Source organism: Budorcas taxicolor, chromosome 4 (assembly GCF_023091745.1).
Source record: "Budorcas taxicolor isolate Tak-1 chromosome 4, Takin1.1, whole genome shotgun sequence".
NCBI lineage: Eukaryota > Metazoa > Chordata > Mammalia > Artiodactyla > Bovidae > Budorcas > Budorcas taxicolor.
The window spans coordinates 5,961,176-5,966,211 of NC_068913.1; the positions used below are offsets into that span (position 1 = coordinate 5,961,176).

At 36.6% G+C, this 5,036-nt stretch overlaps 1 pseudogene; it reads left to right on the top strand.

Moving 5' to 3' along the window:
* Nucleotides 1-1,780: 1,780 nt before the first annotated feature.
* Nucleotides 1,781-3,304, top strand: LOC128046852 (ataxin-3-like; annotated as a pseudogene).
* Nucleotides 3,305-5,036: the final 1,732 nt, after the last annotated feature.

A 5,036-nucleotide genomic window follows, 5' to 3' on the forward strand; every position in this document is an offset into this window, starting at 1 on the left:
GAGTAAGTGTCTTTTAATTTCATGGTTGCAGTCACCATCTGCAGTGATTTTGGAGCCCCCCAAAATAAATTCTGACACTTTTTCCACTGTTCCCCCATCTATTTCCCATGAATAGATGGGACCAGATGCCATGATCTTCGTTTTCTGAATGGTGAGCTTTAAGCCAAGTTTTTCACTCTCCACTTTCACTCTCCACTTTCACTTTCATCAAGAGGCTTTTTAGATCCTCTTCACTTTCTGCCAAAAGGGTGGTGTCATCTGCATATCTGAGGTTATTGATATTTCTCCTGGCAGTCTTGATTCCAGCTTGTGTTTCTTCCAGTCCAGCATTTCTCATGATGTACTCTGCATAGAGGTTAAATAAGCAGGGTGACAATATACAGCCTTGATGTACTTCTTTTCTTATTTGGAAACAGTCTGTTGTTCCATGTCCAGTTCTAACTGTTGCCTCCTGACCTGCATACAGGTTTCTCAAGAGGCATGTCAGGTGGTCTGGTATTCCCATCTCTTTCAGAATTTTCCACAGTTTATTGTGATCCACACAGTCAAAGGCTTTGGCATAGTCAATAAAGCAGAAATAGATGTTTTTCTGGAACTCTTTTGCTTTTTCCATGATCCAGCAGATGTGGGCAATTTGATCTCTGGTTCTTCTGCCTTTTCTAAAACCAGCTTCAATATCTGGAAGTTCACAGTTCATGTATTGCTGAAGCCTGGCTTGTGTAACAGATAAAGAAAAAGAAATGTAAATACAACACTAAGAAAGTCATCATATCACCAGGGAATAGAACAAGAGAAGAAAATAACAGAGAAGAATTACAAAATTCAGAAAACAATTAAAGTGAAAATAAGTCCACACACAAAAATAATAGCTTTAAAGGTATGTGTGTTTAGTCACTCAGTCATGTCCAACTCTTTGGGCTACACAAGTGTTCTTGCAACAGGTTATTCAAGCAAGGTTGAATAGCCCACCAGGTTCCTTTGTCCGTGGGATTCTCCAATCAAGAATACTGGAGTGTATTGCCCTGCCCTCCTCCAGAGGATCTTCCCAATCCAGGTCCCCTACATTGCAAGGAGATTCTTTACTATCTGAGCCACCAGGGAAGCCCAAGAATGCTGGAATGGGTAGGCTACCCCTTCTCCAGGGGAACTTCCCAACCCAGGAATTGAACCTGATCTCCTGCATAGCAGGCAGATTTCTTTACCAGTTGAACAACCTGGGAGGCTCATGAATTAAATGCTTTGATCAAAAGATATAACAAGACTGAATGGATTAAAAATATAAAAACTATATATGCATTCTACAAATGACTCTGTTCTGAACTAAATACACATGTATATTTAAAGGGAAGAGATGGAAACAATAAGAAATTTTGGATATAACATTGTAAATAATTATGCACTAAACATAGGAGCTCCTAATACGTACATCAAGTATTAACAGACATAAAGGAAGTAATTGAGAGTAATAAAATAATAGCAGGGGAATTTAACATCCTACTTACATCAATGAGTAGATCATCGAAACAAAATCAACAAGGAACACTGGCCTTAAATGACACATAAAAGCAGATTGATTTAATCCATAGATATAGGATATTTCATCTAAGAGCAGCAGCATACACATTCAGTACACATGAAACATTCTGCAGGATGGATCAAACGCTAGGCCACAAAATGCATCTCATAAATTTAAGATTGAAGTCATATCAAAGATCTTTTCTGACCACAATCACATGAAATTAGACATCCAGTACAAGAAGAAAACTGGAGACAAATAAAGATGGAGTCCATCTTTCACAAAAATAAGAAGGCTCACTTTGTGCTCAACTTTGTTTGAATAACCTATTGCAAGAAGAATATTTCAGGCCTGGAGAATTATCTTCAGTTGCATACCAGCTAGATGAGTAAGAGACAATGAGAAATGGCAGAAGAAGTGCTAGTGAAGATTATCACACATTTTTGCAGCAGCCTTCTGGAAATATGGACCACAGGGCTTTTTTCTCTATTCAAGTTATAAACAATGCCTTGAAAGTTCAGAGCTTAGAACTAATCCTGTTTAGCACTCCAGAGTGTCAGAAGCTCTGGATCAATCCCAAAAATGAAAGATTATTTATATGCAATTATAAAGAACACTGATTTATAGTTAGAAAATTAGGAAAACAGTGGTTCAACTTGAAGTTTCTCTTGACAGGTCCAGAACTAAGATCACACTTCTTTCACTTTTCTTGGCTCAGTTATAACAGGAAGGTTATTCTATATTTGTTGTTAAGGATGATCTGCCAGATTGTGGCCAACTCCTGCAGATGATCAGAGTCCAACAAACGCATCAACCAAAACTTATTGGAGAAGAATTAGCACAACCCAAAGAACAGAGAATACAGAAAACAGATCTAGAACGTGTCTTAGAATAAATTATGGGTCAGGTCTAGTCAAGGCTATGGTTTTTCCAGTAGTCATGTATGGATGTGAGAGTTGGACTGTGAAGAAGGCTGAGCACTGAAGATTTGATGCTTTTGAACTGTGGTGTTGGAGAAGACTCTTGAAAGTCCCTTGGAATGCAAGGAGATCCAACCAGTCCATTCTGAAGAAGATCAGCCCTGGGATTTCTTTGGAAGGAATGATGCCAAAGCTGAACTCCAGTACTTTAGCCACCTCATTTGAAGAGTTGACTCATTGGAAAAGACTCTGATGCTGGGAGGGATTGGGGGCAGGAGGAGAAGGGGACGACCGAGGATGAGATGGCTGGATGGCATCACTGACTCGATGGATGTGAGTCTGAGTGAACTCCGGGAGTTGGTGATGGACAGGGAAGCCTGGCGTGCTGCAATTCATGGGGTCTCAAAGAGTCAGACACGACTCAGCGACTGAAACAAACTGAACTGAATGTTAGACAAAGATGAGCAGATTTGCAAAAGGCTCTGGCACTAACTCTCCAAGAAATTGACATGGAAGGTGAAAAAGAAGATCTCCACAGGGCTATTCAGCACAGTATGCAAGGTATTTCCAGTAATACTATGTCAAGATATTCCACAGACCTCAGTTTCACATCTTACTTTAGAATAGCTATGGAAGAGATGAGAAGCCTACTTTGAAAAGTAACAGCATTAGCAGCAGCAACAAGGTCCACCAGGACAGCTTACACATCTATGTGAAAAGCTGAGCACAAGTTCAGGAGCACTTATCAGTGATCTAGGTGATTCTATGAATGAAGACGACATGCTTCAGGCAGCTGTGACGGTCTTTAGAAACTGTTAGAAGTAACTTCAAAACAGAAGGGAAAAAATATATTTCACAAATCATTTAGATATTCAGTCTTTCTAATATTGTCCTGTGTGATTACAGCATAGGGTGCATTTTGATAATGTACCAAAGAGAAACATTTTCAACAGAGGAATTAAGACTTCAGTGGTTTGCAGACAAATAGATGAGAGGGTGAAAAATACATCAGTTATAGATAATGATCCTCCAAACACTAGTCAAAGAGGTATTAAAAAATTAAATTTAAAATAATTTTCTAACTGTACTTTTTGTTTGTTTTTTGAATGTTCAATATCTAACTCATCAAAAATTAGGGCATTTTTCTTGGATCTTTTTGCAGACCAACTAATTATAATGAGCTCTGACCACAGAATTTCCCCACATTTTGTCTTCTTTTCCACCCTTCTGCATAGGGACTTAGCTTACATTTATTCTCTAATACTTGCTCTTATTTCTTTTTAACTAAATTAACCTTGTAGGACAGTGCCTGCTTCTGTGTTGATAATAGCTATGGTTCTAGGTGGGTACATTTTTTTTCCCCTCTGACTATGTATCATGCACTTGGGTGCTTTCTCATGTTATTTTCTCTGATTGCAGTTTCTTTGTTACTTGGTTTTCATCATTTTCCACAACTCTTTTGAAAGATGGCAGTGTTTCTTGAGTTTTTAAGCCCTCTAAGAAGAGATCATTATTTCATGATTCTGGTGCATTTCTAAACTCTGAAATCACCCCTGCCCAAGTATATGAGACTAAATGAAAGTTTTGTTCATGCGTGGAAAAAAAAAAGAAAACTAGGGGGAGGGGAATTACAAATATGAGGAGGATAAACAACATGATACTAAACAACCAATGAGTCACTGAAGAAATAAAAAATGATATCAATATATAACTGAAGGCAAATGAAAATAGAAACACAACATTCCAAAATCTGTGTGAAGCAGCAAAACCAGTTTTAGAAGGGAAGAGTACAGGAATACAAGCCTACCTCAGAAAACAAATAAACAAAATTTTTCAGATAAACAGTCTAACCTTATACCTGAAGGAATTAGAAATATAAGAACAAATAAAGCTAAAATTAGTAGAAGGAAATAAATAACAAAGATAAGAGTGGAAATAAATGAAATAGAGACTAAAATAACAGTAGAAAAAAATCAATGAAATGAAGAGCAGATTGTTTGGAAAGATGTACATAACTGGTAAAGCTTTAGCCACACTCTTAAAAAAAAAAAAAAAACAAAACAGAGAAAAAGCCTCAAATAAGTGAAATCAGAAATGAAAGAAGAGCAATTGTAACTGAAAACACAGAAATACAAAGAATACTAAGAAGATACTATGAATAATTACATACCAACAAATTAAAACAATCTAGAAGAAATGGATATATTCTAGAAATGTATAATATTTCAAGACTGAATCAGGGAGAAATAGATAATATGAACAGGATAAAATACACTAGTAGTGAAATTGAATCAATAATCTAAAAAGTCCCAACAAATAAAAGTATAGAACCAAATAGCCTCATAGGTGAATTCTACCACATGTTTACAAAAAAATCTTATGAAAATACCTCTCCTTCTCAAGCTATTTCAAAAAATTAAGAGGAAGTAAGGCCTCCAAGTTCACATTCAAGCCAATATTATCCTGATTACAAAATTATAGAAAGATACTTAAAAAGAAAAGGAAATTGCAGTCCAATATCCCAGATGAATATAGATGCAAAAAAATTCTCAACAAAATATTAGGAAACTAAATTTAACAATATGATAAGACCCATGATC